This window comes from Chlorocebus sabaeus, chromosome 5 (assembly GCF_047675955.1).
Source record: "Chlorocebus sabaeus isolate Y175 chromosome 5, mChlSab1.0.hap1, whole genome shotgun sequence".
Taxonomy (NCBI): Eukaryota; Metazoa; Chordata; class Mammalia; order Primates; family Cercopithecidae; genus Chlorocebus; species Chlorocebus sabaeus.
This window is the reverse complement of record NC_132908.1, coordinates 43,594,992-43,607,509: the sequence shown is the minus strand read 5'-3', so window position 1 is coordinate 43,607,509 and position 12,518 is coordinate 43,594,992.

The following is a 12,518-nucleotide window of genomic DNA, read 5'->3' as shown; positions in this document are numbered from 1 at the left end:
CTGGATCTAATTCTGAGTGGTCATTCCAGGACACTTAATTAATAAACATAAAAGTAAACATGGCAACTGGGAATTATAAGTGCAGAGTCAGTTGCCCATCAGGAATGTAACCAGTGATCTGCATGCTTTGCTATATTATCCACGGAAATGAGCAGAGGGAGGGCTGTTTTGATCTAGGCACCCGGGTCCCAGATGCCTGAGAGCTATTTCTCCCCAAGGGCCAGACTGCAATGAGTTTGCCTTTGAGATGTTCCCATTTGTTCGCCCAGCTGCAAGAGACGTCATTGCCTTCATTGTGGGTTGTTCCGGGCAAATGATGGAGGAATTAGCAGCATGGCCTGGAGCGGCTCTGAGCAGGCTTGGGCCAGCTGACACACGCCACTTAGGTTTCCAGGGAGCCAAGCTGTCCCCACTCACGCACACACGGCTGATGCACTTGTGGCTAAATGCGGTGCGGTCAGGGCCCCGGGCCAGATTCAGGGCAGGAAATAGAATACCACCTCCATTGCCAGGGAAACAATGGTCTGCGGACATGATTTAAACTGGAGCCAACGAGAACGCTCAGAGGGCCGGCCAGTAGAGGAAGGGAGACCAGAGGGCAGCTTGCACAGATCTTGTCTTGGGTTATAACTGTTGACAAGCCACTTAACTGCCTCCAGGTTTAAGTTTATCTGTGTATAAGATGGAGGTAACAATATTTACGCATCTCAGTGGAGACTTATGAAAACAAGATTTTTGGACAGATCCTTGGGACCCATGGATGGAAGGTGGTATGTAAGTGCAGTGATAAACCTACTCTGTGTGTGTGTGTGTGTGTGTGTGTTTTCAGCCGTGCATTAGGGACATGTAGACCCTCCAGAAAACACTTTTGGAGTCTGATCAAAAACAACAAGAAAAATGAGCAGCTCTTGGTTGTAAGTGCATGGGCTTGCTTTGGTTTTGCACAGGTCTGGGAGAACTGCATGTGTAACTCAGACTTCAGAATTGTTTTCCACCTGTTGCTGTGATGAGTAATACAGGTGCTCAGATCATCTGAGAATGCTACAGTGATTGTTCCCAAATGTTTGCCAACTTTGCTTAACAAAACTCCCCAATTCTACTGTGTGGTTTATGAGTTGTACGTGGAGTCTGAACATTTCTTCCCAAGGTGAGTGGGGAATCTATTTAAAAACAAAGCACACAGGGGGATAATTATTCTTTCCCCGTGACGTGTGATTTCTGAGGAGTCTTCCTGCGCCTGCTAAATATACGTGTTTCTGTTCATTTAAGCCTAAGCAATTGACCTCAGACCTCCCAATAACGTGAGTAAATGTTTTCTGTTAGCTGGGGTCCTGCGGGAGTCTATTGCTCCGCGTTCTTGGTTAGTTAAACCTGTCTCTTAGGCATATCATCTGTCTAGAATAATTCCTCTGGCTCTAGGTGAATGATGACTATTATAGAAAAAAAAATTGTTGAGTAATAAACTGTTTTATTAGAAAAATATAAATGAAATATAGAAAATATAGATTATCTGCAATTCCCTCATGCGGAATGAACCATACTGGCATACATACATGTATATTTTCAACAAAAATGGGATTCTATGTATATGCTTGAGGTGAAGTCTTTACCTAGTAAACCTGGAAGAGCATTGCATATCCTTAGAGACTTTTGCCTGCGGCAGGGAGGGGTCCTGCTTCTGTTGCTCGCCTGCGGGATGGCGGAATGAGAGACCTTGGAAGAACTTTCAAAGACTCCTTCCCTGAGATGTTGCTCCACTTAGCGCCCCTGTGTTTTGGCAACAACATGCTTCCCAGAAGTGGTAAACACTTGCTGATTTGAACTTCTATGTGGATGCTGGTCCCTACCACTCCCTTCTTTTTTTTTTTTTTTTTTGAGACGAGTCTCCGCTCACTGCAAGCTCTCCGCCTCCTGGGTTCACGCCATTCTTCTGCCTTAGCCTCCCTAGAAGCTGGGACTACAGGCGCCCGCCACCATGCCTGGCTAATTTTTTTGTATTTGTAGTAGAGACGGGGTTTCACCGTGTTCGCCAGGATGGTCTCGATCTCCTGTCCTCGTGATCTGCCTGCCTCGGCCTCCCAAAGTGCTGGGATTACAGGCGTGAGCCACCGCGCCCGGTCCCTACCAGTCCCTTCTATCCTCCTTCCCATTTTTTTTTTTTCATGCTAACAGAACTGATTAAGTCATGACTCACATGCAGTGCAATACACACACATTACAGCCTGTGGAATTCGCTTTTTATTTTGTTTTGAAATGGAGTCTCACTCTGTTGCCCAGGATGGAGTGCAGTGGTGCGATCTCAGCTCACTGCAACCCCCACCCCCCAGGTTCAAGTGATTCTCCTGCCTCAGCCTCCCGAGTAGCTGGGATTACAAGGCGTGGGCTACCACGCTCGGCTAATTTTTGTATTTTTTAGTAGAGATGGGGTTTCACCATGTTGGCCAGGCTGGTCTCCAATCCCTCCGCCCCAGGTAACCACTTCCATTCATTCCTAAATACTGACTTTATCATGTTACTGCCCACCCCAAAATGTTCCAGAGCATCACGGTCCCTCTGTCTTGCTGCTTCAGGTCTGTATGTCTCCGCCTCATTTTCCTGGTCCACCGTCTTATTCTACCTGCTGGGCCTCCATTGATGTCGCATGGCTGGAGGGTGGGCCCCGCATCCTCACTCCCACCTGTCAGGCTCCACCAGAGGGCTTTGTTCCCTCTGTGACCTCACTAGAACCGTCTTTTCTTAGCCTTCCAAGTCTTGCTCATCCTTCAAGGCTCAGCTTAAGTCCCGTTTCCTCCAAGAAGTCCTCCCCAGTTTCTTTGCCTCTCTCTTACACGCTGAATTCGCTGGCACCATGTGGCTGAGTTTCTGTAGGTCTAGGGCCCCAGAAGCCTTCCCTGGCCGCTGTGTCATTCCAACTTTTGATCCCCAACAACCATTTATATCTTGGAGCAGACATTTATCCAAGCCCTCCTCTGTCCTCAGCCCTTCTCTCCCACATCCTGGGGCTGCCTGAGGGTTTGTCCCTCCCCAGACCTCAGACCCTGCTAGGTGTCTGTGTCACCTTTTTCCTACCCCAGTGTTGGGACTTTGCTACCCAGATCAACCAAGTCCTCTCCTTCGGACCCTCAGGTCCCACCTCTCCTACCAGTTCTTCGGATTTGATACCAAGACATCTTGGGACTGGGCTCAGCTCAGAGGGTAGGGGTAGACAGGGGAGAGAGTTCACAGGTGAAGAGAAAGTTCTTTTGATGGGATGTGGGGTGGGGCTGGGAGCACTGGTGAGTTACACAGTCACCCCATCTCACTCACGTCCCCTTCACCTCACAGTTTCTCTGTTGTTCCTATGTGTTAACCTCACTGCTGTCCAGACTTTTGGGGTTTCCCATGGCACAAGCAGAGCTTGGAGCCCACAAGAGTGGGCACAGTGAAGGGGATTAAATAAGACAGTGCAGCTAAGGTGCTGAGCACGGGGCCTGCCCCTGGTCGGGCTGAGAGAAGCGAGTTAACTTCAAGACCCTGCAGTCCCTTCTCTGATTCTTGTCAGCCAGGGGAGGTGAGGCGGGGTCTCGAAGCTGTATGTATGTTTGTAGGAGTTGAGGGGACTTCCAGAAACCCTCTCGTCCATAGTGAACACAGGCCTCAGAGCAGCGGAGCCAGGTCTGAGGCCCAGCTTTGCGCGACTCTCCCTGTGACCTGTCTCTCCACGAGTGAAATGGGGCAGTGGTCCTTCCCCCTTGGATTAGCAGCGATCGGGAACACTGGTGCTCAAGGACTTTGCAGGTGGAACCCTGCATGAGGTGGGTTGGCCTGGTTCCAACCTGCAAGCATAATTGAGTTTTCTGAAATGGCAGCTGGAAGATGTAGCCCCTCAGAGAAAAAGTTGTTTTCTAGACAGAAAGCAGAAAGTTTCAGTGAGATTAGAGCATGTGGAAAAGGGGCTGGGTGTGGTGGCTCACACCTGCAATCCCAGCACTTTGGGAGGCCAAGGTCGGTGGATCACTTGAGGTCAGGGGTTCGAGGCCAGCCTGGTCAACATGGTGAAACCCCATCTCTACTAAAAATACAAAAAATTAGCTGGGTGTGGTGGTGCATGCCTGCCTGTCATCTGGCTGCTAGGGAGGCTGAGGCAGAAGAATTGGTTAAGCCCAGGAGGCAGAGGTTGCAGTGAGCTGAGATCATGCCACTGCACTCCATCTTGGGCAACAGAGCAAGACTCCGTCTCAAAAAAAAAAAAAAAAAAAGTGGAGAAAAGGAAAAAAAAAATGAGAAAGAAAAGAAAGCTACAGTGATACCACCCTCAGTTGTAGGCAAACTCTGGAGTCTGCGTTTAAATTCAGCATCTTACACTGACTTTGGAACATGCCTTGATCACCCCGTGCCTCAGTTTACTTGTCTGTGAAATGGGGATAACAGTTTTTTCTTCCTCGAATTGTTGTGAAGGGCAAGTACAGTAATTGACGTAAGGATGTAGCACAATGCCTGGCTCAATCAACACTAATGTTATTATTTCCTAATAAGTGTTTGTTGTTACTCAGTGAATGAATGGATGGATGGATGGATGAATGAATGGCCATTGGTCTGGATTTGGCTCAAGAGGGTGCTTTTTTGTTATTCTCTGGCATTTTTGGGCTGATTCCATCTGACTTTGCATAGGCAGGGAACAGTTTGACTTGCATGTGGAGAAGGAAGAGAGGAAATGAGAAGGCTTCGCCCAGGGGTACAGGGCTGCACACAGAAGGCAGTGAGATCTGGGAGCAAACCCAGTGGCACCGGAGAGCCAGTGGGGACACGCCCTCACCAGGCTGGGTTTCCCTGCAGCTGCTGTTCCCTCTCCGCTTCTGTAGAGTCAGACTTGCACTTTGGTTTTGCTCCCCAGCTCAGCTCCTTGATTCATCCCAGCAGGGCTGTGGCTGTTGCTTTATCATCTTTCTGCATGGCCAGGATGAGACAGGTCATAGACATTTTACTATGAAAGAATAAGCAACCAACATTGAATATCTTAGAGTCCCTGCCCCTCGGCCCTCTCCCCATCTTCTCAGACAACCGTCAGAGCCGAGCCTGGGGGCGTAGGCCAGTCTCACTCTGTACCTCCGCACACACCTCTCAACCCACAGAGCCGGGGAGTTCCAGGTCATTCCAGGTCATTCCAAGGGCAATGGTTTTACCATCTGGCCCTGTCTTTGCTACTGACATGCTGTGTGACCTTCGGAAAGCCCCTTTCCATCTCTAGGCCTCAGAATCTCCATCTACAAAATAAGCGAGATGACCTTTCCAGTGTGTGAGATCCCTGCTGTCTGTGAAAGTGGCGGAGGGTGTGAGTGATGAGCATGGGTTGAGAACGCTGTTCCCATGCCTTTCTGGTGGAGTGGCCCTGGGCAGCTGTTAAAGTTCCCCAGGTTGCTCCTCCTCTATAAGACGGAGATGACAAACAATGACCCACCCCACGGGGCTGCAGTGTGTCTCACATAAGGAGAGGCAGCTAAAGCGCTCAGCGCAGGGGCTGTGAGTTCGTACAGAAGCCGGCAGCCCCGTCTCTCCTTCCCGTCAGCCAAGCTAGTTAATTTGTGGTCCCAAAGTTGAGCGAGAGAGAGAGAGAGAGAGAGAGAGAGAGAGAGAGAGTGTGTGTGTGTATACTTGGTCTCTCCGAGGTGCTCTGGGAACATCTGGCCAGGGAGCCCTCCCTGGCACCTCCCTGGCAGAGCCACGTGTCCTTGTCTCCTTGTCTTCTCCTGCACTGCAGCCCCAGGCTTTGGGGACTCTGTGCCTCTTTGCTGCCTCCTGAGTAGTTTTATTTGGAGGGTCAATAGCAGGACCCTCCCAGCCCAGAGGTGACCGACCAGGCCCGGCCAGGGTACAAGCAGCCCCACTGAAGACCTGCAGGGCCGCCACCTCTCTGCTGCGGACCTGGCCTCTCCTCTGTCCTGAGGGTTCCCTGAAGGCAAGGAGTCCCTGCACATCCCCAGGGCCCCTTGCACCCGGTTGCGGGGTTTTGAACTCAGGTCAGTTCTACCCGAGGACTCCCTCTCTTCATTCCTCTCTCCTTGGACCACACAGTGTTTGTTTCACAGATGGACACTTTGCTAAGTGATGCAGGAAGTAGGCCCCCGGGGAGGCAGATAGAGCCCAGCAAGGCAGATAACCAAGTGAAGCCTCTGGATGCCGCTGGGGCCGGGGACAGGGTCAGAGATAAGCGGAAATGCCAGGCTTATCGCTCCTGCCTGAGTTCTTCCAGAGAAATCAGCCTGGCCAGCCAGCCCACCTCATTCCCAGCGCTCCGGGCGGTTGGGCAGCATCCATCTCCAGGCAGAGTAAACACGGAGTTGGCACAGTCACAGCGGCTGATGGATGGGGACTCTGTGCCCCACTCCAGCACTGCGCGGCCCCAGCACCAGAGGCCAGTAGCGGGCGTCGGGTTACACCCAGATATTTGCGGTAAGGGCAGCTCCGGGCAAGTGTGCTTTGAAGTAAGAGCCCGAGGAACAATTGGTCAGGTCACGGGACTAAGGGAGACCTGGTGACAGTTGTTCCCCAATCCTGGGTTATCTTGCGCCAAGAAAGTCAGCAGAAAGCTTTGGTTTAGGGGGACAGTTTGGGGATGGTCAGCTTGGGCCTCTGCAACAAATGCAGGGTGTGGTGGACAGACGATGTGGATGGCAGCTACCCCTAAAGTTGTCCACATTGAACTCTGCGTGGCTTTCTGGAGCTCTTCTTCATCCTGCTTTCCTTTCTTAAGTGAGCTTGGCGCCATGGAGGGGATGTGTGTACTTCTGCAGTGCATTCCAGTAATGGTGTGGTACGGGCAGGGAGGTGGCCTGGGCTGGGAGGAGGTCAGCTGGCTTAGGACTGAGAAGCTGTCCCCCTTCTTCCTCATGCTCCCCACCCCACAACGAAGTGACCGAGCAAGCACACTGCTGCCTTGCTGGGCTGACCATCTGCGGTCAGAAGGGAGAAGGTGTGGGGTTGGTCTTAAGGATGGCCGTTCCAATCGCTTCCATTTTCGTGGACTTACCACGTGCCTGGTGCTGTGCTAGATGTTTTGCTTATTGCTTACGTTAATGTCCAACAGCCCTGTGGTTATTGCAGTTAATGGGCCCCCAGTACAGATGAGGAAAGCTGCGTTCAGAGAAGCTAAGTGCCAGGTGCACCGTGAGCCCCTATGGCATTTTGTGTGAATTAGAAAACTTTCCTCTCAACACGTGGCTACCTTCTCTCGGAAAATTGTCATCATATTTGATTGTGTTAGAACAAGACCTTTCACTGCTACACACTGCAACACGACTGTTGTAAATAAATACACAAATCTACAAAGGGCACCGTGTGTTTGTCCCCTTAGAGGCTGTCCTTAGGTTCTGGATAACCCATCTCCTATCCTGGTCCCCAGAAGCAAACACATTGAAGCTGTTTCTTTGTTTCTTTTGATATTTGCCTTCATATTTCTTCATTCTCTGTTTTGTGCATGACCTATGGAGTCGCTGGTAAGATAAATGAGGACTTAGCTCTCTCACACTCCCCACTTTCCCTCCCTCACCCTCACAAGACAGATGTCGCTGCTTTTACTTAATAAAGGGTTTACTTTACTACAACTGTAAATATTCTTCAATGCAAAATCAGTGATTGTATTTTAATCTCATTCTTTCTTGTAAGAACTCTGGGCCAGGCGTGGTGGCTCACACCTGTAATCCTAGCAATTTGGGAGGCTGAGGCGGGCGGATTGCCTGAGCTCAGGAGTTCGATACCAGCCTGGGCAACACAGTGAAAGCCCATCTCTACTAAAATACAAAAAGTTAGCCGGGTGTGGCGGTGTGCACCTGTAGTCCCAGCTACTCTCGGGAGGCTGAGGCAGGAGAATTGATTGAACCTGGGAGGCGGAGGTTGCAGTGAGCCGAGATCGCGCCACTGCACTCCAGCCTGGGCGACAGAGCAAGACTGTGTCTCAAAAAAAAAAAAAAAAAAAGATAAAGAAAAAGAAAAAAGAACTCCAGTTGTCCTGGCATCTCTAATTCCTTTTGTTCCCCTTTTGCAGTGTCTGCCATCATCATGCTGATGGCTAATGTCTGAGCACTTGCTGGGTGCCTCACAGGCATTCTCATGGCACCTCCCGACCACTCCATAAGGGTATGTGTTATTATTATTCTCCTGTTACAAACAAGGAAGTATAGACTCAGAGAGGTTAAGTGAAAACTGGCCCAGGGCTGTGGCTAATAACTGGCAGAGGCAGAAGTTAAATCCAGGCAGTCTGGCTCCAGGCCCTGTGCTCTTCCCATTTTACTGCATGTGTTTAATTGCATTCTATTGTATGCTCTTTTATCCCCCCCGCCCCCGCCCCCGAGGGTTCCTGTTGAACACTCTTGATTTTCTTGCTTCAATTTTGGGCCTAGGTTGAAGCTATTGTTTCTTGGAGCTCTTTTTTTTTTTTTTTGAGATGGAGTTTCGCTTTTGTCACCCAGGCTGGAGTGCAGTGGCGCGATCTTGACCCACTCCAACCTCCGCCTCCGAGTTCAAGCAATTCTCCTGCCTCAGCCTCCTGAGTAACTGGGATTACAGGCACCCACCACCATGCCCAGCTAACTTTTGTATTTTTAGTAGAGATGGGATTTCACCATGTTGGCCAGGCTGTTTCCCCCCTCATTTTGCTGTAGTATATCCTCAAAGTAGCTTCCTTAGAAAGCATGCATGGGTCAGGTGCAGTGGCTCAAGCCTATAATCCCAGCACTTTGGTAGTCTGAGGCAGGTCGATTGTTTGAGCCCAGGAGTTCAAAAGCAGCCTGGGCAACATGGCAAAACCCCATCTCTAAAAATACCCACAAAAATCAGCCAAGCATGGTGGCACACACCTATAGTCCTGGCTGCTTGGGAGGCTGAGGTGGAGGACTGCTTGAGCCCAGGAGGCTGAGGCAGCAGTGAGCCGAGATCATGCCACAGAACTCCAGCCTGGGTGACAGAGTAAGACCATGTCTTTAAAAAAAAAAAAAAAAAAAAAGCATGAATTTTTTGCATTTTTGCAAATCATAAAACCCTTCATTTTGTCCCCTGATGGTGGTGCAGTGTCTTCAAAATTCTAAGGGGAAGTGCTTTCCTATCTAGACTTTGACAGCCAGCCTCTCTTCCAGCATCCAGTTGTTTTTAGGATGAGAAGTTTCATGTCATTCTGATTCTAGTTCTTTGGTATGTATGGTAGTCTATTTTCAGAAATACCTGAAACTGGGCAATTTATAAAGAAAAGGAATGTATTTCTTTAGTTATGGAGGCTAAGTCCAAGGTTGAGGGGCTGCATCTTGTGAGGACCTTCTTGCTGGTGGGCCGTCTCCGCAGAGTCCAGAGGTGGCCCAGGGTATCCCATGGGGAAGGGGCTGAGTGTGCTCCCTCAGGTCTCTCTTCCTCCTCTTATGAAACCACCAGCCCCACTCCCATGATAACCCATTCATCCATTAACCCGTAAGGGTAGGGCCCTCATGATCCAGTTGCTTCTTAAAGGCCTTACCTCTCAATGCTGCCACACTGGGATTAAATTTTGACATTAATTTTGAAGGGGACAAATTCTCACAAGTGTGTGGTTTTTTTCTTTTACATTTTGGGGAGTTTTAAAATCTTCTCTTTATCCCTGTGTTCCAAAATTTCATAATGACTGCAGCATTTCTTTTATAAATTCTTTCCTTCTTTCATTTCTCTCGAAACTCCAGTTAATTAGATGTGAGGCTAGCTGGACTCATTGTCGAACAGCTTCTCTCCTGCACGTCTTCATCTTTTAGTTTTATTTGCTGGGAGAGTATCTTAGCTTCATCTTCTCATCCCTATATTGAATTTTTAAATTATACTATTCATATTTTAAAATTCCACTATTCATACTTTAAAATTCCAAGACCTCTCTTTTATTCTACAGTTGTTCTTTTTCCATAGCATCCTCTCCTTTTTTAAAGAATGGAATAGCCAGGCCGGGCGCAGTGGCTCAAGGCTGTAATCCCAGCACTTTGGGAGGCCGAGACAGGCGGATCAGGAGGTCAGGAGATCGAGACCATCCTGGCTAACATGGTGAAACCCCGTCTCTACTAAAAAATACAAAAAAACTAGCCGGGCGAGGTTATGGGCGCCTGTAGTCCCAGCTACTCGGGAGGCTGAGGCAGGAGAATGGCGTAAACCCGGGAGGCGGAGCTTGCAGTGAGCTGAGATCCGGCCACTGCAGTCTAGCCTGTGCGACAGAGTGAGACTCCGTCTCAAAAAAAAAAAAAAAAAAAAAAAGAAAGAATGGAATAGCCTTTCATGCTTTTCTGTGGCTACAAATGACAGGCTTGTCCGTTTGTTTTTTGAGACAGGGTCTTGCCCTGTCACCCTGGTTGGAGTGCAGTGACACGAACATGGTTCGCTGCAACCTCCGCCTCTTGGGCTTTAAACAATCCTGCCACCTTAGCTTCCCAAAGAGCTGGACTACAGGCGCATGCCACCACACCCAGCTAATAAAAAAATTTCTTGGTAGAGACGGGGTCTCTCTATATTGCCCAGGTTGGTCTTGAATTCTTGTGCTCAGTTGAGCCCCGCCCCCCTGGCCTCCCAAAGTGCTAGGATTACAGGTGTGAGCCACCTCACCCCGCCAAATGACAGCCTTTTTGAAACTTTGTTTCTCATTTCCTCTGTTTCTTCTATGATCATGTTTCTGTTTATTTCCTTTAGTCTTCCCTTTTCATCTTGAAGGCTTTCTTTGAACATTCAGTGATCCTTTTTGTCTGTGCATATTTCTGAAGAAGGTACTGACAGCTGGGGTGGTTGAGGCTTGTTAACTGCGTGGTTTTGTTGAGGATGAGCAGGTAGGGCGCTCCTGAGAAACCCCAAAAGCCAGCCCCTAGAACTATTATGGTGTGGACCATTACGTTTCTCCAGAAGCAGGCTCTGATCTCTAGGGAGGGTGGGCCTGGCCAGGCCCTTCTGTGCCGGGTGTGGGGCAGGAAGAGGGATGGACTTTTCAGTCTTGCATTCCTGCTCCCCATTTACCCCACCGGGGGTCTCGGGGTCTGAAGCCTTTTTGGGGTCCTACAGGGAAAGCTGGCTCCATGCTTATCTGTATTCACCCTTGTGGCCAGTGAGGCTGCAGTTTTCTCTTTCTTGTTTCTCCAACTACCTCTCCTCCACTAGTTTTCCAGAAATTCATTGATAACACTCATTCATCAACAGCCCCTTCTATTCTCTTCATTGTTGCAGGTGTGTATTTATTTTCTTCCTTTACCACGAAGTCTCTGGAGGGGAAGGAGAGGAATATGAGAGGTCAGTCTTTCAACTTGAGTCAGAGCCTTGATATCATTTTATTTTATTTTATTTTTTGAGGCAGGGTCTTGTTCTGTTGTCCAGGTTGGAGTACGTGTCTCCATTGCTGCTCACTACTGCCTCAACCTCCCAGGTTCAAGGGATCTTTCTGCTCAGCCTCCTTATAACTAGGATGACAGGCACATGCCACCATGCCTGGCTAATATATACATATATGTTCTTTTGTAGAGACGGAGTCTTGCTCTGTTGCCCAGGCTGATCTTGAACTCCTGGGCTCAAGCAATCCTCCTGCCTCAGCCTCCCAAAGTGATGGGGTTACAGGTGTGAGCCACCACTCTCCTGGGTTAATAAAGCCTGGAAAGATATTGAAAGACCCCATCTATAAAAGAAAGTTGTGTTTTTTTTAACTTTTATTTTAAGTTCAGGGATACATGTGCAAGTTTGTTACATAAGTAAACTTGTGTCATGCGGGCTTGTTGTATAGACTAACTAATGAGTACTAGGCTTAATACCTGGGTGACGACATTTAAAAAAAATTAAAAATCAGCTGGGTGCGGGGGCATGCACCTGTAATCCCAGTTATGCAAGAGGCTGAGGCTGGAGGATTGCTTGAGCCTAGGAGTTCCAGGTTGCAGTGAGCTGTGGTTGTGCCACTGCACTCCAGCCTGGGCAACAGATCAAGACCCTATCTTAGAAAAAAACAAAGTAAAATAAAATGAGGGTGTTGAAATCTCTCTCACCGCATGATCCCCGAGACTATTAGGTCACTAGAAGGCCAGGGAAGAGTCTTGGGGTTTAGTGTGTGCTGGCCCCCACCTAGGGTGAATAGAGGTCAGCCTGTCTTTTCCCGGGAAAGGATCTTCTGCCCTGTCCTTACCCAGGAAGGACAAGGGGTTATTGTATTTGCCGCTCTGTCGATCTAGTTCAGCTACCTCTTCTCTGGTCTTCCTTCTCTGGGCTTGGGGGGTCAATGCCTCCCCATCCTCTGGGCAAGCACCATCACACAAAAACTGGCCAAGCCCCCTGCTGTGTCCTATGCATCAGGGAGAGTTAGAGAGAAGCATCCCTGCAGGAAATCCATGTGCTCCAAACTCATATCTCGTAAAGTTGAGAATGAAAGAGGTTAAAGTTGGTCCTTCTGGCTACTCCTTTCCACCAAAGAAGCCCCAGGAACCACCCACGGTGTGTTCTAGGATTTCTCCCAGAGGGCCCCGGAGCTCCCTGGAGCTCCCTTCCCGGATTGTCAGGGTTTCCTGCCCTGTGCTCAC